This window comes from Phyllostomus discolor, chromosome 4, assembly GCF_004126475.2.
Source record: "Phyllostomus discolor isolate MPI-MPIP mPhyDis1 chromosome 4, mPhyDis1.pri.v3, whole genome shotgun sequence".
Lineage (NCBI taxonomy): Eukaryota > Metazoa > Chordata > Mammalia > Chiroptera > Phyllostomidae > Phyllostomus > Phyllostomus discolor.
The window spans coordinates 147,021,843-147,045,729 of NC_040906.2; positions in this window are offsets into that span (position 1 = coordinate 147,021,843).

The window sequence follows — 23,887 nt, forward strand, 5'->3', positions numbered from 1 at the left end:
AATTATGGATAATTTATTTAAATAAAGATAAATGAAATTATTGCATAGGGACTCAGATGTCTGAACAAGCCTTTGGCTATAAAATAGGAACCTGAGATTGAATTTATGATTGGAAACATTTTTAAGAAGCATATATTAAAATCTGTTTTTCTGACACGTGAGAAACTCATTTCCAAAACCAAGGCTTCGTGAAGAAGTCCTATTTCTGTTTATTTTGTGATTGGAGATGTAAAGGATCATGGTGCAGGGTCAAGGCAGAAGCATGTGTGGGCTTTTGCTTTTCTTTATCCTGCTCAAGGAAAAAAACCAAACTGCTAAATAAATTAGTAGCACATTAAGTTTGGAGTTTTAAATACAAGCATTAACAGAAAGTACACACCCAAATTATTTATTCAAGTACAGCCTACAACAGAGGGAGCCTCACTTTTAGAGCATGCTTTTGCATGTTTACATTACCCATAGTATGACTGCATCGATGGCAAGCCCATTGTGCACCTTTGAAATGTAATCTATTCCCATGTGTTGAGGATCTATTCAGTGCACCCCAAGTACTGCCTTGGATTCCGTCACTGGTGTTTTAAGTGTAGTAGAGCAAACTAGTAATTATTCCATTTCCTCAAACTGTTTGAAATGTATAAACACAGAATGAGTACCTGGATTTTGTCATTCCCAATTGTGGTTTTATACTTCATTCTCCATGCAGTCAGCAAAATTCAAGGCCAGCATATTCATTTCTAAGGATAAAAAGACAAGTTCTGACATCTGCTGACTTTAATGGGGCACCAAACATCTATTGCACTGATCATCATATACCCTAGTGAACAAGAAAGCAGGGATATGGGCATTTGGTGAGGGAAGACATGGAGGGCACAACAAATTGTGCCATAGTTAGGGAGGGCTCCAAATATTGTCACAAAGGTGTTCCTTGTTTCATCTCCAGAGTGAGTGGGAGCGCTTTAGGGAGATCCATAGAAGGATATTTCTGAATGTGAGACCAGCATCCACAAAGGCATGAGGGCATGAAAATGCACAGATTTTAAAAACAGGATGTTAACCAGGCCAGAAGTAAGAGTATACTGTATGTAAGGAGGAGGGAAGCAGGAAGTGCCTCACAGTAGCCTAGGTTAGAAGGTGGTGCAGATTTTAAAGACTCTGTACTCTGTTCTATAGCAATTGGACCAAAAGCCAGTGCAGGGAAGTTACACCAATGAACTAAGAGCTGTATATTTCAAAAAGTGGTTAGCTTTACAGAAGGCAAGTCTATATATTCTTTTGAATATATACTGAATATTCATAGGATATCCTAACTTATATATTCAAGCTAAACCATTTGTGTTTGAACCCTACTGCCTCCTGTTTTCAGGCAAGCTGGCAATGGCTGGCAGAGTTCCGTTCTATCCCTTCTCACCTCCTTTTTTTCTAACCCGATTAACAGACTCACTCCTCACAGGTCTTGTTCTCGAGTCTTTGTAGCATTCCACTGAATTTCTGCCAAGGTCTTTTCCTCCACAAATATTCTTCATTAAAAAGATCATTTGTGCCCTGGCTGGCGTAGCTCAGTGGATTGAGTGCTGGCTGCAAACCAGTGTCACAGATTCAATTCCCAGTCAGGGTACATTCCTGGGTTGCAGAACATAACCCCATAACCCCCAGCAACTGCACATTGATGTTTCTCTCTCTCTATCTCCCTCCCTTCTCTCTCTAAAAAAAAAAGTCATTTGTATTTAAAAAAAGATCATTTGTTTATTTTTGACTAGGCAATACATGTATATAATTCAACCAATAGCATCTTTTCCATGCTGTTCTCCATTTGACCATTTCTTACTGTCCCCTCACCCTAATAGCCATTATTTTTAGCTTTGTATTTGCCTTTTCAGAAGTTTTAGGATATAAAAGCCAATGCAATATATATGTTTTTTCCTCTGTTAAAATAAATAAGTTCAATAAAAAATAGAAGATAAAAATAAATTCAAGAAATCTTTAACCACAATAAATAAATAAAGTTAAACTTCTCTTTATAAAGTTTTTCACCTTTTTTCACTTACAGTGCTGAAAATATTTCCAAAGAAGTTCACAAAGTTTCTCTTAATTTTTTTAACATGCATAATAATCTATTATACGACTATACCAAATTTCTTCAACCAACCCCCTATTGATAGGCACTTAGGTTGTGTTTAGATGCCTGCTACTATAATTTCACATGTATAAATATAATCTGGTGGGCAAATTCCTGAAAGTGGAAATTCTGTGTCAAACAGAAAATATTATGTGTGTGTGTGTGTGTGTGTGTGTGTGTGTATGATTATATATTGGCAGATAATGCCAAATTGCACTTTCCTACTATCACACACCAAGCATCCCTGTTTCCTCACACACTCACCAATACAGTGTGCTGCCAGTTTTATGGCATATTTTCAGTCAATGAAAACTAAAATCTAAGGGTACTTTCAATTTGCACTTCTCTTATTATAAATAAGCATAAACATGCTTTCAAATATTTAAGAGGCATTAAAGAGGCATCCTTTTCTATGAACTGTTTATTCATAACTTCGTGTATTTTTATGCAAATAAAATATCCTTTGCCATTTTTTCTATATCTAATAGATATCATAAACTTTTTGTATGTTTTCTAAACTTTTTATATTATATATACACACAACCAGCATTCATGCATTCATTTTCACCCCTGGTTATGCTCACTCCTAAATCATGGGGATTAGAAGCTAGAAAGTACATTATATGAATACGAAGGACACCTGTAGGATTTTAGAAGGCAGCAAGAAGGCAGAAACCATATTCTCTTCCAGAAGCAAAGGCAGATAAATAGGTTCAGTGCCATGAGTCTTTGCAAGGACTTCAGGGTCCCCCTGCCTGCCGCCTTCCTCAGGACTGAGCAGTGCTGTGAGGCTGGCTGCAGGTTCGGGTTATACAACAACAAGCATCAGCTAAAAATCTTCTGCAGTTCAGTAATGGAGCATAGTATAAAATTAGTATTTAGAAATTACATATATGCATATATATAGAAATCATAACCACTATATATATAGTCAATATTCTCTTTATATATAGTCAATATAAAAACATAATGGAATGAAAGAGCCTATTATCAATTGTGACTGTAAGATAAAATATCAAGAAATAAGTGTATCAATAATTAGGCAAAAAACCTGTGTGAAGGGAAAATAAGATTTGGACAAATGGAAAAGCATTCATAATTTTGGATGGCAGAACTCATTATCAAGAAAAATGTATTGAGGTTTTCTGTGTGGCCTCATCTGGTCCATTTTGGTGACTCTACCATGGATGCTTGAAAAGAAGTATTCTTTATTTTTTGGGTATTGAGTATACATTAATTTATGTCCCCTATTGATGTTATTTAGGTCTTCTATATACTTACTTGTTTTGCCGATTTATCTTTCATGCACTGAAAGGTGACTTAAAGTTTTCTACTAAAAACTTTAAGGTTTTGTTAACCTTTCTGGTATTTCCTACAATTTCTGAATTATGAAAATGTATACTGTATACTGTTACTTTGTATTTAAGTAAATATTTATAACTGCCATATGTTCATCATTTAATTGAAGGTTTCCAGATTATAGTCCTGGCTGGTATAGCTCAGTGAATTGAACAGAGGCTGAGAACCAAAGGGTTGCCAGTTCAATTCCCAGTCAGGGCACATGCCTGGGTTGCAGGCCATGTCCCCAGGGGGGGCCATGTGAGAGGCAACCACATATTGATGTTTCCCTCTCTCTCCCCCTTCCCCTCCCTCTCAAAATAAATAAATAAAATCTTTTTTTAAAAAAGAAAGTTTCTGGATTATAAAATGCCTTTTTATTGTCTCATTTAATGTTCCTTTTCTGATGCTCCCTCCACCTATTCTGATATTACAATCGGGCCCCTTGCTTTCTTTTAGTTTATAGTTATCTAGTATAACTGCCTATATTTTTATTTTTAATGTTTCTGAATCACTTTGTTTTAGTGAATTTTATACATGGCTTGGAATTGTCTTACCATTTGATCTGGTTTACAATTATTTTTCTTTTAATAGATAAGTTTATTTGTATTTATTAATTTAAAAGACACATATTGTCTTAATTCTATTATTTATATCTGTTGTTTTTTTTAATTTTTTAAGTACTTTTTTAAATATATTTTTAAAGATTTTATTTATTTGTTTTTTAGAGAGGGAAGGGAGGGAGATAGAGAGAGAGAGAGAGAGAAACATCAATGTGCGGTTGCTGGGGGTTATGGCCTGCAACCCAGGAATGTACCCTGGCTGGGAATCGAACCTGGGATACTTTGGTTCCCAGCCCGTGCTCAGTCCACTGAGCTAATATATCTGTTGTTTTTATAGTTTTAAAAAGCATCTCACTCTGATCTATTTTCTTTGTTTTGTGCTATAGATGATTCATTTGATATTTAGGAAGCTTCATGTTTTGTTTTGTGGTTACTTGTGTAATAATAGATATTTAATACCCTTAGCTCTTTGTGTTTTTAGAGACAGTATTTCTTTTTCACTACCATGTGCAAGTGGTGAAAATAAGTTATTTTCACATCCTTCTTGCAACGTTCTCCTCCTCTCCTCCCAATTTGGGTCAACAATATATTTTTTAAATTTATCTTTATACCATTTGTATATGCTCTGGTTCATATTAGTTTATTTTACAGCTTTAAATGATATCCTTCACTCAGATATATTATACATCATTGTACTCATTCTTCCTCCCATTTTTTCCATCTTCCATTTCAATCCATGGTAGTTAGATCACTTTTACACAATCCCTCTATTGCAGGGGATGTATGATGTTACCATTGTGGTTCTGTCCTTCTAGTCCTCATACTATTTGTTTTCTTTTTTTCTTTTCTTATTTGGTAATTCCAACTATATGTTGGATTTTCTTTGCCTGTTTCTTCAACCTTTCTTTCACTATTTTTTCAACTTTTAAAGAAACAAATTTCTTTTTTGTTTTGATTACTTTACAGTGTCTATTTCGAGTTGTGCTCACCCCAGTTTTGCCTTATTTCTATGACGTTTCTTACCCTTTTGGTTCTCTGCTGCTTTTCCCCAGCTCATGTGTACTCTCCTCCCATTGCTTTGCCTTCCCTTCCCTGAGTTCTTAGTTGCTATTTTCAGAGTGGTAATTGCTTCGTTCGGTTGCTGAGTTTATGAATGGCTTCCTGTCCTTGTCTTTGCTGTCCATTTAATCAATGAAATTCTGTTTTACTTGAACATTTTCTGTCACAATTAAGCTATATTTTCAGACAATGCACAGCAGCCCATGAAAATAGATGGGGCAAAAGTGCTTTTTTTTAATGCAAAGGTATAGTTTGAAAAATATCAATAAAATACAAGGTTATGCTTTATGGAGTTTTTACTGATGAGACCCAGAGTGCCTGTCTTGTATTTTAGATATTCACTGAAATTCTCTGGAGAAGGAACATGCTACCTGGATGCTTACCATGAACTGACATATCCTCACAGAGGTGTTATGCATTCCTCTGTCAATAGCTCATAGGTTATGTGGGTTTTTCCACAGCTTAAAACAAAAGCTCTGGTTAACGATGTGCTTGCTGAAGAATTTTGGAAAATATGTACTAATGTCTGCAATTCACTTTGAAATGCATAAAAACAAAATAGATTGATAGGTGGCTAGAGGGTTGGACTAATGGATAGATGTGTGAGAAAGCAAGTGCAGTGAAATGTTAAAGAAAGACTCTAGGTGATATTCACTGTAAAATTGTTTCAAGTTTGCTATATGCTTGAAATTACTCATTGTAAAATATTGGGGAAGATTGTGGAAGTGAAACAATTTGTAGTTGTTAATTTCACAACAGTTACAATGCTCCCAAATCAAGGGCTCTGCATACTTAATTCCAACAGGTAATAATGGAAGAGTCAGTCACAACAGCTTGATGATTTCTTTCTACTCTGACTTTTTCTCAGAGCTTCCTGATTGATGTGTTAAGAGGTTGAATGTCTTAACATGAATGTCCAAGGTAAGGTGCTACTAGGCAGGACCCCTCCAAGGATGACTGGAATGATACCAAATGAAGGTAATTTCAGTGGAACTTCCACTGAGACAATTCTCCTATTACTCTTTCGAAATTGGAAAAACTGCTTTCCAAGCAGTCTTGTCTTGGAATTCCACTGGAAGCAGTCCAAGTTTGGTGGGTCACGTAGAATACTTCCAAAGGGTGTCCAGCTCTGTGTCCCCTATCTGCGTATCCAGCATGTAAGGTATGAGACTCTAATACCTTACATTTTGGTCTCTCGTCATCCAGATAAGTCTGGATGCCAGAAGTCAACTGCAAACAGGCTATTTCTGAAGACAGCCCAAGTGTAGCAATTCAAATGAGTTATTTTAATGAGACTAAAGGGCACTGGCTAGATGTGTCTCTTCAAAGTCACCTGTCAGTTTTGACCTTATATGTAACACATAACTTGCTGACACCCAAATCTCATAGGTTAATCTAAAGGTTTACATTTTCAGGGGTGAGATAATTTATACAAAATGGTTTCTTGCCCTTTAGGCGCTTTTGTGAAAATCAGAAACAAAGATTCTGGCTGTTGGAAGTTGCCATGTGTCCCACAGAAGATACGTTGTTGGAGCCCTAACCCACCCCCTAGGGCATGTGAGTGTGACCTCGTTTGGAAATAGGTCTCTGCAGGTGTAACTAAGATACCAGTTAAGATGATGTCATCCTGGAGTACGGTGGGCCCCTTATGTCTAGCACAGTTTTAGGAAAACACACATGCATACCAGCAGGGAACTCCGAGTGGTGATAAAGGTAGGTGAATGGTGGGTCTGTATGCCAAGAAATGCCAAGATTCCTGGCAACCACCAGAGGCTAAGAGAGAGGCACAGAACAGACTCTCTCTCAGAGCCCTCCGGAGGGAACCAAACTTGCCAATACATTGATTTTGAACTTCTAGCTCTCAGAACAGTGACAAATACATTCCTGTTGCTTTAAGCCATCAAGTTCATGGAATTTTGTCATGGCAGCCCTAGGGAAAAATGTACCAAAATTATGTACCAAAATTATGGATTCATGTAGACATAACTTTAAAGGTCAATATGATCATAAATAATATTGTCCTGTTTTCTACAATCTCCACTCATTTCTTTATTTCATCAAGCCATACTGTGCCATAAATGATGCTTTCAACTTCAGTAAAAGATTATCATAAAAAATGCAGGCAAGCCCTGGCTGGTGTAGCTCAGTGGATGGAGCGTGGGCTGGGAACCAAAGTGTCCCAGGTTCAATTCCCAGCCAGGGTACATGCCTGGGTTGCAGGCCATAACCCCCAGCAACCGCACATTGATGTTTCTCTCTCTCTATCTCTCTCCCTTCCCTCTCTAAAAATAAATAAATAAAATCTTTTAAAAAATGCAGGCAAAGAATCACCAGTGGAAGCTATAATTAACTATTGGTCACATTTAGGTGGTGACTCCGGCAAGACATTCTGGGTCAGATTTTGGTTTTGCTCAGAAAAGGAAGCTTATAAACTTCCTTGGTAAAATTTACACTCTCCCTGCAAGCAGCCTTTCTTTCTCCAAATGAAAGGTAATAGGGAAAATAATTTTCTAAAAAGCCAAACAAAATTCACATCAGCTTCTGACTTGTTTAAAAGTTTTTTCTACTTTTCCCGAATTTCCTCACTAAATTATATTTTCCTAGTTTTGGACTTAGAACACAAATACACATAAAGCTTTGATATAATTTCTCTCTTTAGAAACAAAAAGTGAAAATGTTTTAATCATTTAGAATGATGGGCTTAATTTCCTTCATTTGTTGTGATTTTCACGGTAAAGTTCTTAAAACTTGGCAAAAGGATAAAAGGAGAAGAGCGAAACATCTCTTGCCATTTTCCTTTTCCATTATTAATTTAGAGAGCCATGTTGCTGTGGACCTGTATTTCTAGGCATCAGGAAATGAGGCAGTGGAACTTGAGCTTTCCCAGAATGTAGGGTCACTTGTTGTTAGTCAGATTATACACAATAACAGTTTGACTAGAAGGAAATAATCTGTATTATGTGGTCATTGCAAGGTGTATGGCTTAGGACAAGGAATGCCATCTGGAACAATGGTAATAGCCAGAAATTGCCTGATGAAGAGCTTTAATTATGTTTTCTCAAGCTCTTATAATTGCTATAAAATGGCTTTCTTCTATTGTCATACCACATAATCTGTGAATCTCTACTTCCTGCTGTCTTTGTAGCTCTGTTAAAGGAAGGACTAGCATTTTGAACCACAGCATCAAAAATCATGATTGAAGTTTTCCTCTTTTGTTCTGTGGCCTTTGGATTCAGTTCTAAAGAGACATATGGGGCTCTAGGGTAACATGCTGACTGCTTAGGCTAGTAAAACAAGTGTGAGCTCATAAATGTACTCCTCTGCTAGGAAAAAAAGTGCCAGAGTTACAGCTGAAGGGGAACTCGATGGAACCATTATACTGCTTGATAGTGAGAGAGTTGTGAACACCCTTTAATGGGAGGGGAGGGGTGTCTGTAAATCAAGTGGTCTTCCACATCCCCAACCATGAACTAGTCCAAGGCCATGTAACCTATTGCATGATTTTAGGTTTTTGCCTCCCAAATCCTTATCTGTAAGGTTCCCCCGGGGTTGGAAAGGAGGAAATGATTGAACATCTTTTCTTTACTTATATTTCTTTCTTATATACTATGAATTAAAGCCCTCGTGTGTCCATTAGAATGGAGTTTTTTTAAAAAAATAATTTCTTCTCCAGATCTTGCTTTTCAAATGCAAATGCCATAAAAGCAGTTTCTGAGCCCATAATTGCTTTTTCCTGTGATCTCTTAACACATCCCATTTAACAATACATTGCCTGTGTGTGACTCCGCATCCCCAGACTGGTCACACAACACTAATAATTTACCCAGGTATCATTATGAACAACTGACCTTTCCTGGGGATGGGGAACAGTTGGCCTGTTTATAAAGTAAATCTGCCAGTTCCATCAGGATAAAGCCTTGGGGTTGGGTTCTGTATGCTTCATTGCTCTTTACTGCTGGGTTTCACCAGCCTTCCTTCACTTCCCTGAGGTGCTGTCTCAGAACCTTGTTCTGGGCACACAGTCCTGACAATTGCTCTGTGGTTGCTGTAGGACACTGCTTAGACCTCTCTCCCTACCTCCCTTCCCAAACTCCTGCTATTATCCAGAGAAGCAAATCTAGTGCCTCACACTACCCTGGACCGTGTTTAAATAAATTCTGAAAGCCCACCAGGGCGACTGAACACAGAGACCCCTAAGCATTTTCTAGTCATTAGTCCGCAGCTGTGCCCAGGGTGTCTGTCTCCACTGTTGAGGGTGCTGAGATTCTCCAGATGAGAGATCCTTCAGTTAGATGTGCCCTGTCACACTGGTTAGCACACTTACCATTTACTGCACATACTTAGACATGTTTCAGTAAATATCTATTAAATGAATGAAAGGTAGTGGGACTTTGCCTAGGCAGCATGAAAATGAAATGCTAACCATGCACAATGCTTAAGGCTATAGCACTGGCCATTTCACTTGGAGCCAAGGTGCTCTTCTGAGAGGAAATAATGGAGCTGAGGGTAAACTGAAAGATGGTTGCTTGATGAGATAGTCCCTCTCCAAAACACTTGCAACTTGCAGCTGAATGAAGCTTACAACAGAGAATGCAGGTCTGGTAAAGAAGGTGTAAATACCCCTTGGGGGTCTCTGCTTACCTAGTTTGGCTAATTTCGGTTAGGAAGGATCCACTTTCTCCAGGAACATACATAGAAACTTATGAAGATTACAGAAAGGCATGATAGCCATTCTGTCCAAAAAGAACATGCAGGCTCACTCTACTTAAGCAACAATCTGCAGAGACTGAAGACTGGGTCCACTTCTCATTCTTCAGAGAATGGTGATAACAGAGGAAGTGGTCCTGAGGGCAGAACAGGCTGGATTCACGAGTGAGTCCTTGTGGCTCTCATTCTCACCATCTGGAGGGGATTAATTTCCGCCTTTCACTTGGGGTACTTTATGACTAAGTCTTTGTCTTAAAAAGATTCCATATGCTCCCATGACAGAGTTTATGTAGTGAATCTTCATCAGTTGACTTGAAGGGAGGGTTTGCTCTCCTCCAGGGTGTTCTTGCAGTGGCTGACTTTCTGTCTCTCTAGGACCTTTGGCAGGAAGAATCCATCCCCAAGGAGAACCCTCCTGTGTACCCACCATGACAGTGGCCATGTAACTGGTGAACCTCTCTTCCATCCAGTAATACCAGAAATTGTAATTCAATTGCTTAGTGCCCAGTATCTTGTATATTCTAAAAGTTCTAAAATGATACTCCTGAGAATGTAACTGCCAGGTCAGGGAATCTCGGCATTTGATTAAGTCAAACCTAGAAACATAATTTAGAATTTTAAAATGACTTATACTTGTAATTGCTTTTTAAATGGCAGCCTTCTCCAAAGCTTGTATGTTTTGTGCAGCAGAGGCAGAGTTTATCTTGTTCACTCATATGTCCCCAGAACCTGGTAGAGGGCCAGGAACCTACAGGCAATTAAGAACATTTGTTTTGAGTCACACTAACGTAGTGTCTAGCACTGGTGTGCCATGAAAGTAGAATTAATAGATGGCCCTTGGTCTATCTGATGTATGCTGGGTTAACTTGCATAAACTTCAGTCCCACTTTTATATATTTCAGGCAGCATTCTCATATATTCACTCACCTAGAAGAGGCTCTCAATTATTTTTCATGCCAAGTACAGGCTTGGCACGTGGAAGGAGTTTATGGAATGATTGAATCCATGATCTTAGGAGAGTCATTTGGCATCTGCAGTGGGGAGCCTGAGCACAGAACAGGGAAGAGGAAGCAGGTGGGACCCTCCACTCAGAACCAGCGGTGGAGGCAGAAGAGGGAGGGAGAAAACTTTGGCCAGAAGGCGGACTCCAAGCAGCAGCTGCCCATGCTGCCCCTCATCTTGTGAGTGACTTCTAGCCACCGTCTGCTGGAGACGTCTTACATACCTTTGTAGATAGACAAGGAAGATTTTAAGATAGAGAATAAATGAAATGCTTTTAATATTTTTCTTTTGTTAAGATAATGAGATTTTTAAAAAGATTTTATTTATTTATTTTTAGAGAGAGGGGAAAGGAAGGATAAAGAGACAGAGAGAAGCATCAATGTGTGGTTGTCTCTGTCATACCCCCTCATGGGGACCTAGCCTGCAACCCAGGCATGTGCCCTGACTGGGAATTGAACTGGCGACCGTTTGGTTCGCAGGCCCATGCTCATTTGACTGAGCTACACCAGCCAGGGCTTAAATCTTTTTCTTAAAATATTTTAAAAGATAGCATACCAGACTGTAAGAGAATGGATTCTGGAGCAGACCCCAAATTTGAATCAGGGAGGCTGTGTGACCATGGACAACTTATTTAAACTCTTTCTTCCTTAGTTTCCTCAACTATAAAGTGGGAATGAAGAGCATAATAATACCTGCCTCAGTCATATGGTTGTTATGGGGATGAAATGAGTTAATTTTCATAAAGAACTCATAACAATTCATGACTTATAGTAAGTGACATATAAATGTAGGTTAAATATAAACAAACAATTGTTTAGGGAAAGGAAGATAAGGATGTTGCAATGTTAGCTTCTGGTATCTGATTGTGTTGCAAATATTCTATATTTTGTGTCTTCCTTGGAGGATGCAGAAGCCCATGATGTCTGCATGAGATTTAAGGAGCCTGAGTTATTGATTTTAACCTTGCTTTTGGGGTGGAATTAAACCTCTCCTGCCCAATGAAGTATCTGAAATGGAGCCACAGTTGATTGCTCTTTGATGACTTGATTTTCATTCTGCTTCCAAAATCTGTGGGAACATCCATTAGAATTTGGCAGAAACCTGCTCTCTAATGGGCACTGCAAGACCTGAGTTTTCATCACAAGCTGGAGGGAAGAACTGTTTTTCAAGCAATTTACTTGCCCTCTAAAGACATACCTTGCTTAATCTACCTGATTTTTGAGTTAAATGACTTCACCTGGTCCCAGAGGGGCCTGGCAGCTCAGTTTCTCACCCCACTTCACCAGAGACTGTTTCTGGTGACTGGAGTTACCACGAGTGCACTCCTATTCTGAATGTAACCAGGTGACATGCTGCATGCTGACTCACTGGAGTTGTTCAGCAGAATGATTTCAGAAAAATCATTCTACAGGAAACTAATGTTCCTTTAGTCCTCCATCATTAGAAAGAAGTTCTTGCAAACTTTGGTTTTTATCTTCTCAGGCAGGTATCTTACAAAGGTGGAGCCCAGAGGGATACAAATAAAAGTTAAGAGGAAATGGGTAGAAAATTATAATGACTGGGAAGTCTGGGGACAAAGGTGCACTTTACAGACCCAGGTTGGGAAGAGGCAGAGCAGGAGGCAGGATGAAGGGGTGTGTGCCTAAGAATGCCCTGATCCACAGGCTGCCCGGACGGTGCCTGCATTGTTGCTTGCCATGGTTGTCTCGGTGGGCTGAGCACATTTGTTCAAACGTTCCATCCATCTGGCAAGACTCGACATTGTTTGGTATTATCATTCTTACTCTGGTGTTACGGGCTTTGCTGAATTCAGAGTCAAAAATAGTTTATAAGGAGAGCCCTTTATTGTGAATTAGAGAGAAACCTGTGGGATGGAATGACATCTACACTTGGGTTTCTAAATCCCATTTCTTTATCCTCAGTGGTCATCTGGAGTAGCTCTTCTTGAGGACCAAGTCCTGGGTCCTTACATATGGCAGATTCCAAAGGCAATTCAACATGGACATAGCCTTCAGTTTGTGGACTGTCCTGAGAGGGCATGCAGTTCAGCCCACAGCCTGATACCTGCTGCTGAAAACTTGAACACACCCTTCCCTCTTCCTTTACCAGACTCCTGACAGATCTCAAGGATGCGACTGTCAAACCAGACTCATGTCAGACATCTTACCCAGGCTCAGGCTTTACTAAGAATTTCAAGGAGACAAGTAATCAAGAGACAACACAAGAACCCATCTGGGACCATGAGCCCTGTGTCCCCAGGCCCTTTCCAAAGGCACTAGGTCATTTCTGGCCCAGGTGAACATGTGAGGTCTCTAAGCAATGTGTGCTTGTTGAATCACTTACACAGGAGAGGGCCACTTTAGTCTTGAGACCTCTGCATTTTCTATTCAGCTGGTGCCATAGCTTATGTGACTTTCCAGAGAGCCCTGTCCCAGAGAGTCACACACCCCAGTTTTATTTGGCAGAAGCAGTCCTAGGCAAACTGGTACGTGAGAAGGACGTCCCCGCTCTCTGTTCAATTACTTTGCTTGGCAGGAGACCTGTCATTTGTTTCTCTACAAGGATACCAGATCACATCACACTCCTTTCCTGTGATCCATTTTCTCTGCCCACTTAACAACAGGTTGCAGACCCACTAACCTTGTCCTCTGGTGATAAATGGGTGCTTGCTTGGAAAGCCGGGGGTGGGGGGAGAGCATGGCTCTAGGAGACCCACACTGACAGCAAACATCACAGAATTCACTCGTATCCTTGGAAAGAGCCGTGTTTTGAGACCTCCCCAATCAGCAGAGTAAAAAACTTATTTCAATTTGAATTGAGAATACTTCTTCTGGCAATTTTTCCCCTCATCATAGTTTGATTGAGTTCCCCCAAGCTGTCACCATTTCTGTGAGAAGGAAGCAACCCAGCTCTGGAAAATGCCCTCGGAACAGAGAACAAAGCCACAGCAGGAACACAGGGAGCAGCCTCCTTGTCTCCCTGGGAGATGCTCCAGTTTTATGGAAAGTCTGTTTGTGGCCAAACCCATTCACACCTGGCAGTGATACTCATTTGAAGCAGCCCATCCTTGATTACACTTTTTATGTGACACTGGAATTGAAACAGAATTAGCTGTTACTTATGAGGATTACATGACTGATGCTTTGCTCCCAAAAAGAGCATAAACAGATTCATTGATATACCCAGGGTACATTTTTTTTTTAATCCTGACTTAAGGGGAGAGAAACAAACATCGATTGGTTGCCTCCTGCATGTGCCCCAACCAGGGGTAGAATCTACAACCTACATATGTGACCTGACAGGGGATTGAACCCACAAGCTTTTGGTTTATAGGACAAAGCCCCAACCAACTGAACAATCAGGCCTGGCTGCCTAGAGGACAGTTTTCACTTTTGGGCTCAAGTGCAAAAGTCTTGCCTTTCCTCCACAAGGTGAAAACAGTGGCCATGTGATTACTGTTAACATCAGGCACAAATAACCAAGATTGACAGCTGCTGCCCTGCAATGAGCACTTACTGTGTGACCGGCCCCATCCAAGGCTCTTCATGTGAGGGATCTCATCTTAGCTGCAGACATTCAGGAGGCCATGTTCGTCCCTACTTCGTAGGTGAGAAAACTGAGGCACTGAACAGAGATTTGACCTCGGTCTCTTTAACCCTGACCCTGTGTTCTCGCTGCCAGTTACTTTGCTCGTCCTTAATCACTTAGATCCCACCAAACAACTGTGTTTCATTCATTGATTTTCAAAATTTTTTCACAAATGAATGAGGGTGGCTACTTATTTTGCCAGGGGACAGACACCCATGAATTTGGAGCTCTGCTCAGGATTAGGCTTTTGTAGGTTTTCCCATCTACCTAGATAGCTGTGAATTCTAAGTTATTTTCACCTGATGTCCTTTCCCTTCCACTTCTAATATGCTGTCATGTATTATATATAATGTATAAACATGTAACATGTTTATAAATTTATGACACTTATGTTATACGTATATATGTGTATGCATATTTTCTCTCCTGCCATGGAAAAGATGTGTTTTCTTAATTTTCAAGTGCAGAGAATGCCTATGATGTCACAAGATGACTCTACTTCTGGGTAAATACAGTTCAGTGATAATATTGAAGAACTTAATTAAAGTACTGGAAAACTAAAGGCCAGAATGTAATTAACAGGAATATCCGAGGTGCACTGAGAAATAATAATGCAACTGTCAGAACCATCAGTGCTTTGCAATGAAGAGTCAGTCAGACCCCTGTTTTGTCTGGCAATGTCAAGGCATTGATTGGTCCATACGCGTTTCACCAAGTATTTGTTATTGATATATATACCATTATCTTACCCTTCTGGTTTCTTGAACATCATATGAAATGTTACAACCTTCAATTTTCTAGGTACTGCAATTTCACAAGACCAGCGTACTTTAAGAACACCGTAGTTTAAGAACACAATATAAGAATAGCATTTGATTTTTATGAGCTGTGATTCTCTATTAACGAACAGGAAAACACATGCTACATGCCAGGCATAAAATTTTCACAAATGATCAAATACAAATTAGCCTTTGAGGATGTCATAGCTTAGAAATTAAAATATAGCCCTGGTTGGTGTGGCTCAGTGGACTACCCTGAAGGGTCTCCGGTTCGATTCCCAGTCAGGGCACATGCCTGGGTTGTGGGCTGGGTCCCTGGTGGGGGCGTGTGTGAGAGGCAACTGTACATTGATGTTTCTCTCTCTCTCTTTCTCCATTCCTTCCCCTCTCTCTAAAATAAACAAATAAAATATTTTTTTTAAAAGAAAAAATTAAAATATATTAGGCTTGTAAGGAGCACTGCTTCTGAGATTTAATCTCTTTGCTACATTGAGAATGCAGTAATTTTTAGGGGACTCAGGACTTGTCACCCACTCCTGAAGTCTGAGGTGGGACTGTAGGCCTGCAGGCTCCTCCACGCATGCAGGGGCCACAGGTCAGGTGCCGTGGCAGTGCCTGGAGCCCTGGGGCATCAGATGGTAGGGCTGGGTTTTCATGCTTGCCCCATGACTTGGTGTGTGCCCTGGGTGAGCCATTGAACCTCTCTAATGCTTAGCTTCCTCATGCACAGTGGGGAGCATGCCTTCCCTGCTCATCCCACGCCATAATCATGAGATCAAATGAGAAAATACACACCAAAACATTTTGAAAAACTGTCAGGTATTTGTAAGCTCTCTGAAGGCACACATTTTTTATCTGTTCTCACTTTTGCTGCCCTAGCATCAAAACAATAGCTGAATTGTGGTAAATGCACAATACATATTTATTAAATAAATGTACACCACAATAAAAATAATCTTGCGTTTTGCTTTGAACATTTCAAAATTATGGTAATTGATTTTTTTCTTTTACAAAAGGGAAAACTCATTTGGTATAACTTCTAGAGCCACCACATCTCAGGGTTGGAAGAAATCTTACAGAGCACCCTGTCCAGCCTTGCAGGGTGGCTTAGATTCCCCACTCAGTCCCTGCTAGGGGCTAGTCCAGCCGGCCCTGTCACAGCCGCGCGGGTGGGGGTGGGGCTCTCTCCAGCCAAGTCCCTGCAGCGAGATAACTTCTGTCCAGGCTAAACTGAATCCTCATTTATAAACTTAGGGCACTTAATCACTATATTTTTTTAGTAAGATAAGTAGAAATTTAGACTTTTTAAACAAAGAGCAAAAACGCTTTTTCTAATGTATGACTGCTGTGACCCACACAGGCTCTTAGGAGGGCGGACACTGCGGGCACCACCTGTTGCTGGACACCTGCGAAACGGCCGCAAACGTCAAGTGAGCCTGAAAGTGCAGAGAGAGTAACTGCTGTGCGGTTGTCACACCCGCCATTACAGAAGGAAAACGCATTATCATTGCAGCAAAGCTCACGGAAGGAAAAACCTGGACTCTGCCCGTCTGTCAATAATGGCATAGTTACGCTCTGGCATCCGTTCAGTGAAATATTCCAGCTGTTAACAGTTGATGCTTGTAAGGATCATACAATAAAATAGAAGATGGTTAAATGTAATGAAATTAAATAAAATATAAAAATGTATAGGAATCATATGATTTTTATGTAAATACAGTTATAAACAGCTGTGTCTTACAACAGTCTAAGAGTACATGTAAAACACCATCAGCATTTTGAAGGTAGTGAAGTTACAGATCATTCCCTTTTCTTTTTTTCAGCTCTCTATAAAGTGTTGGTGCTACTTTTAAAATAATAAAAACTTAAATGTTAAAATAAGAAAAATTTTTTCACCATTTCTTTCTGAGTTTTATATACAAATACACATACCTAGACAGACACATGCACACACAGAGACATCGCTTTTTCCTCCTCCTCCTCTCCTTCCTCCTCATTCTTTGTCTTCTTCTTCAAAGAAGAGAGACACATGGAGAGACATTTTGGTGGGGTCAAAAGTATTAAGAATAGCATTAACTAGTATTCAGCACACAGGAGCATATTCCTATCCTTGTTAAACATTGGTGTCCTCATCTGTAAAATGGGGATGATAACAACAACAGTGACTGTTTCATAGAATTGGTGTGGGGTTTAACTGTGTTGTCAACAAAGCACTTTGGCATGGAGGACATGCTTTTGAAGGTTAGTGGCCTCTACTCTGAGGTTATCCTAAAATTGCAGTGGATTTAAATTGTGTGAGTGTGTGCACACAGGAGTGCGTGTGTGTGTCTACAGATGTGAGTTGTCCAGGAAGACTGGAGGGGAGTGAGACCAAGGGTAACAGGGTTGTGGCTGAGAGCTAGAGTCAGCTCCTCCAGGGCCCCACCCCTACCCCACCCCAGGCAGGTTCACCAGGGACCTCACTGTCTGATGCTCCTGAAAGATGAGGGGGAAACAAGGAGAGTGTGGAATATACTGACTGGTTCTGGACCAGCAGTGCTGAAGAGCCTGCAGGAATTCAGTGGAGGCAGGTGGTGGGTTCCCACTTAAGTGGTGTCATTTTAGGGGACTGCATCTGGGTCCGTTTGTGTTCTGTAACAGCAGGGACACACTGGCTTGGTCACAATATGAAACCAGAGACTGAAATCCCTCCTGTAAAGATGATGAGTTAAGAACTCCTCCTAGGCAAAGGGGCCAGGAAGAGAAAGGTAGAAGGAAGGTAGATTCCATGGGAAGATGAAGCCAAGCAGGGTTGCAAGACACTAACTGGTCCTTCCTCACTGGCAGGTAGCCATGCAGACTGAGAGAGGCATGAATCTGTACAGAGCGCTCCTGTGGCTGTAACCTCCCATATCAGTGCTGGAGACAATGTGCTTCTCCATCTTGGAATAATTCCTGCATGCTTTGATATGATTTAAGGAATAAAAGGAAGCAAGGAGCCAGGACAAGCCAGTCTCTCTTTTCCATTGCTGTCAGAGTTGCTGAGCCCCAAGGCAATATACAGAAATGTCCTCTTTATTGTATGAGAGTAAACAAACAAGAGCCACCAGAAATTCACTCCCAAATTCACAATTTGATTTTGAGGAAAAGAAATATTCATGTGTTAGAGCTTCGGGCTACAAGTTAAGGCCATGAGGCTCTTGTTCGCCCCTGGTACACTGTGTGCTTCTCTGGCAGTGCAAAGTATGTTCTAGTAGACATTTCAGACTGCCTGGCAGCTCTAGCTTCCTGATTGAATTTCAAACATGAACTAAAATACATTTGATGTTTTGTCTGCCTGGTGCCATGCTCTGTGGGTGGAAGTCTGTGCAGTTCTACTAAAGGAAAACTAGGATTAACAGCAAGGGAAAAGGAAGCTCTAAGCAAAAACTCGAAGTGTTGGCAGGGAGGGAGTGGGGTGCGGTCACAAGGAGGGCCCTGTGCATGCTGGGAATGCCTACAGGGGGTGTTCCCTGCTGTGTGCCTCCTCCATGGAACCAAAGGGAGCAGTTGGCAAAGGAAGTAGTTTACATATATTCAGGGATAATTGTGTTAATTTGAAAAGAGCAACAGTATAAAGCAAAGACAAGGCAATCAAATCCAATATATGCAAAGAGTAAGAAAGAAAAAGGAGACAACTCTCTCATCACCTGAGAAAGTAGGTGGAGAGCTTATATCATTAATGACATGATTAGAGCATGGCCAGCTGCAACCTACCTGTCTCACATCTTAGAAGTTCAGGTTTCTGAACATTTACCTCCTGTTTATTTTCTAAAACTTAATTGAGCAACTGTATCCTCAAATCGAGTCACACTTCTCCCTTCGGTAACTTTGCATAGGAGTATGTGTGTGTGCAATTTTACCTGAGATTAGGATGAATAGGTTTTATGTTGTTGTTGAAGACAATCAAATTAGAGAGGTCTTGTATTATATATTGTAACATCTGAAAACGATGTCAATTTTTTTTTCATTTTCTTCAGTTGGCCCTTGCCTCATTTTTGGACTCACTGAAATGCTGCCAAGTTTTCCTCATGCAGACACATTAGCTATTAGGGATGTGTCCTTGTCTGAGACAGGTCTGGGTTTTACTGCTTCCTGCCGGGCGCGCTGGCATGCATCCTAGTCAGCTGGAAAATGAATGGAGCTGTCCCAGGTCTTGGGCCAACACTGCGCCCCCACCTTCCAGATCCTGAAAGTGGTCAGCCGGCCCACTGCTGGCAGGTGGTGCCTATCTCCCCAACTCTAGGGTAGATTTACCTAATGCCTCCAGGTTTTTTTCCTCCAGTTCATTATGTTTCCAAAACTTTCCTTACTATTCAGGCACCTGGTAACACCTTGCTGAGTTTCATTGCTGTTTACCCTTTTCCATGAGAAATTTCTTAGCTGGATGGCATCACCTCATAGAGCTACAAGGACCTATCTCTCTGTTCCTCGTCCCACATAGGCTCCAGGATAAAGCAAGGTCTCACCATCGAAGGAACAAATACCTGAATTACCCAAACAATGATTCTGATACATTTTTTGCCTTCTGCAGTTGTTTTGATTTATTTTCCTGTTGTATCCTCTGGTAATTTATTTGACCAGTTATTTCCTCTCCACTCAGTCTTCAACTTCTCATTTTCCTTCTGGGTCCTTGTTCTCAATCAATAAACATGTTTAAGGGTCTCTCATCTTAAACAAATAAATGAATAAAGATTTTTTAAAAAACCCATGGCCTTTCCCTTAACTTCTCAACCTATTCATTTATTCAACATATGTTACTGTGCCCACTATGTGCCAGGTGCTCCTGCTAGTGCTGGCTGGAGACAGGGCAGTCACTGCTCTCGGGGAGCTAGTGAGGGGACTCAGGTAACAAGCATACAGACAACAGAAGCCCTACTGCTGCTCTGCTATTCAAGGCTAGGGCATTTGGTGCCTTTGTCAGAAGGCCTTCCATCAGCCTTCCAGTGGGCTGATGTGGCCTTGTTGATAGAATGTGGGCTGGATTTCAGTCCCCTGGGCTTTCATAGGCTTGCCCCAAAGTCCTCAGCACCCCCATTACACTCCCCCTCCCCATCCTCCTCAGAGGACTTGCCTGTAATGACAACCTTACTCCTCAACCAGCAGCGTTGTGGCCTCAGTTCCTACCATGTGACCTCCATGCAAAAGCCAGTGGGCTTCAGTTCTTAATCATGACCTTGGTCTTTAGACACTATTGTCCATTTCTCATCACATTTCTCATCAGGTTCCACCTTCTCTTGTTCACCTTTTATTTCTCTACTTGTCTTCTAGGTTCATGTTCCAAGCTTCTGATATTAGCCCTCTTATCTTTTCACCTTGTGCTCCCGTGGAGCGATCTTACCCACTCCCTTGGCTGCTGCCACACGTCTCCACTAATGAATTCCAGGCTGTTTTCAGATTGCCATGCCCATATTCCCAGGACCTGATTCAGGGCATGTGCCCAGCGCAGCAGCACAGGACACCATGCTTAGAAGGGTCCTCCTTAGAGATTGAATGCTCTGTGGTCACTGTATTAAAATTCAAAGTATTATTTTTGAATTTTGAATTTGTGTTTTGTAAATCTATTAGTTTGCTATCGCTGCCCTGACAAAATATGGCAGACTGGGTGTCTGAAACAACAAAAATTTATTTTCTCATGGTTCTGGGGACTGGAAGTCCGAGGTTAAGATCCCAGCAGAGTTGGTTTCCTCTGAGGACCATAAGAGAAGGATCAGGTTTCTCTGCTTAGCTTGCAGATAGCCATCCTCTTGCTGCCTCTACCAGTGGTTGTCCTTCTGTCATTGAATGCTCCCGGTGTCTGTATCCTAATCTTCTCTTCTAAGGACGTCAGTCGGATTGGATTAGGCACATGAGCCCATAACTGATCTTAATTACCTCTTTAAAGGCTCTGTCTCCAAATACAGTCACACTTCGAGGTACTAAGTGCTAGTAGTTCAATGTGGGAAACTGGGGACACAATTCAGCCCATAAAAGTAAGTGAAGTCTGGGGGGCAACGGGTCATGCCCTGAGGGCTGACAGTCTTGGCTTGCTGTGGTCCTCTTTCTGTTGCTTCCTTGGAACATGGTCTCATTTGCCGGCGCCCTGCCTGCGGGCTGCCCAGCTACCCTCTGGCTCTGCCTTTAGGAGGAATCCTGGTGCAGATGCTGTGAAGGTTAGGGTCCAGCCATCCTTGCCTGGGGCTGGCAGCACCACTGCACCTTTGGAGGTGATTTGGCAGAGTCATGTCTTGCACCCACTTGCAGGGATCCAGTGGCCCATGGGTCAGGCAGTGGTTGTGGCAAAGGAAAATCACTTCCCCACCTCCTGGCACTGGATCAGTCAGCACCTTTCAGAATTTGACTAAAATTATCAGACTTCTCCTGTGAAAAGTTCCCATTAATAACATTCATGATTGTATGCATTTTCAGGGAGTAATAGACTCCATCAAGGTCATTTGTGGACCCCTGTGATTTGGCTCTCCTTACTTTTCCAGCCTTATCTCAATACCGCCCACACCATGCTGCATCCCTCCTGAGAGACTGTAGCCTTCTCTGAGTTCATTGTCTTTCAGGCCTCCTTGTCTTTGCAGATGATCTTTACTCAGCTTACTGTTTGCTTTTTTTCATTATTATTACAACAAATTACTGTATCGCCTTCGAGATTAAAACTACATTCCATCTTCTCAGCGAATCCCTGCTGGTATTTCCTACTTCCCTATCACCTGAGTTAAAACAAATTGCACTTTGGGGCCTCCGTGTATCTATAGATTGCAAGCAAGTTTGACTGCAAGAACTGTGGGTTTTTCCAAGTTTTATTGAGATATAATTGACATATCACTATGAAAGTTTAAAGTATACAATATAATAGTTTGACTTACATTCATTATGAGATGAAATCCAGCCCACACCCTATCACCAAGGCCACATCAGCCCACAGGAAGGCTAATGGAAGACCTTCTAACAAAAGTACCAAATGTCCTAGCCTTGACTAATAGTAAGTTTAGTTAGCATCCATTATCTCACATAGATACAATAAAAGGAAAAAACAAAACAAGAAAAAAGTATTTTCTTGTGAAGAAAACTCAGGACTTACTCTCTTAACAGCTTTCCTGTGTGTCACACAGCAGTGTTAGCTGTAGTCGTCATGTTGTACATTCCAGCCTGAGGGCTTCTTCATCTGGTAGCTGCAAGTCTGTGCCTTTTGGCCACAGTCCTCCAGTTCCCCAAGAGCTGTGTTTTCCTTGTGGTTATTTTCACAATGGCTGGTGCAGAGCTGGACTAGGGAAATATAAATATGTGTTCAAAGCTCATATGAATGCACACATGAGTGAACAAGGGGATGAGGAGCAGCAGGAGGCCGTGGTGGAGAGCATCCAGTTTGGAGTCAAACAGTCCTGGGTTCAAATCTTGTCTCTATCATTGACTAGCACTGTGATCTTGGGGAAATTACTCTTAAACCTGAGTTTTCCATTTCAGTACAGGGCAAATAAAATTTATCTCAAATCAAACTCTTATCAATTTATATCGACAAATAACAACCATGTCTACATATAGCTCAGTCCTACCACTAAATATCTGTGAGCTTGAAAGGAATTTTGGAATGAAAAGACAAAATTAATGGACAATAAAGCTATGCTCTTATAGATTAGTTTATTAACAAAAAATACTTATTAAACATTCTCTGGGTGCAAGGCACTAAGCTAAGACCCATAGAGAAATTAAATGTAAAGCTGGCCCCTGGAGGAATAGGAGGAGCCCATTTTAGAGTTAAACTCTAAAATGACAGGTGCCATAGAAGGGTATCAGATTTTAGAGTAAGAACTCATTTGTAGCTGGGGCAGTGAAGATGGCTTCCTGGAGGAAGAGGCCTTTGACATGGCCCTTGAAGAAGGAAATGGGTGCAGCCATGGCAAGGCAGAGATGACTAGGGGAGCGGAGGAACTCTGCCATCCTGTTGATGAGGTTGCTCTCACTGGGTGCTGTAGTTTCAGCCTCTGAAGCTGATGGTGAGTGGCCTTTTCCACATAGTACTAGGTGCCCTGTTCTCTGCCTCTGGAGTCATTAGTACTCTGCGCAAAAGAGGCCACTTGATTCTGACAGCCAAGGAGAGACTGGTGTTTTAGCAGTTGCATTTCTATAGCTCTGTTCTCTCTCACCTTTTAAAATAAAATTCCCATCTCCCATTCCCCTCACCTTTGGCAACCACCAACTTATTCTCTCTATCTATGGGTCTGTTTCTGTTTTGTTTGTTCACTTATTTTTTAATTTTATTTTATTTAGATTCCATGCATACGTGAAATCATTTGCTATTTGTCTTACTCTCATTTATTTAACTTAGCGTAATACCTTCTAGGTCCAACATGAATAGTCTATCCATGTTGGATCTAGAGGGTATTTGGATCTGCCTAGAGGCAGTTGGACCACAAATGGCATTCCTCATTCTGTCGCTCTGCTCTCTGACCGGCTCCACCATGCCGTACAGGCTCTGCTCTGTGGGTGATGGATCAGCAGGACAGGAATGTGCAACTGGAATCAACGTGGAGAAGTAGGGCGGGGACCAACGAGGCTCATCACAGATGGTCAAATTATGTCATCTAGAATTAAACTGCCTGTGAATGAGGCTGAGGCAGATGTACACAATGTACAGATGGTTTGCAAAATATTTCATTTCACATGTAATAATGACACAAGAATTTTTTTTTAGAAAATCAGTGCATCCGATATCATTTCCAGGAATC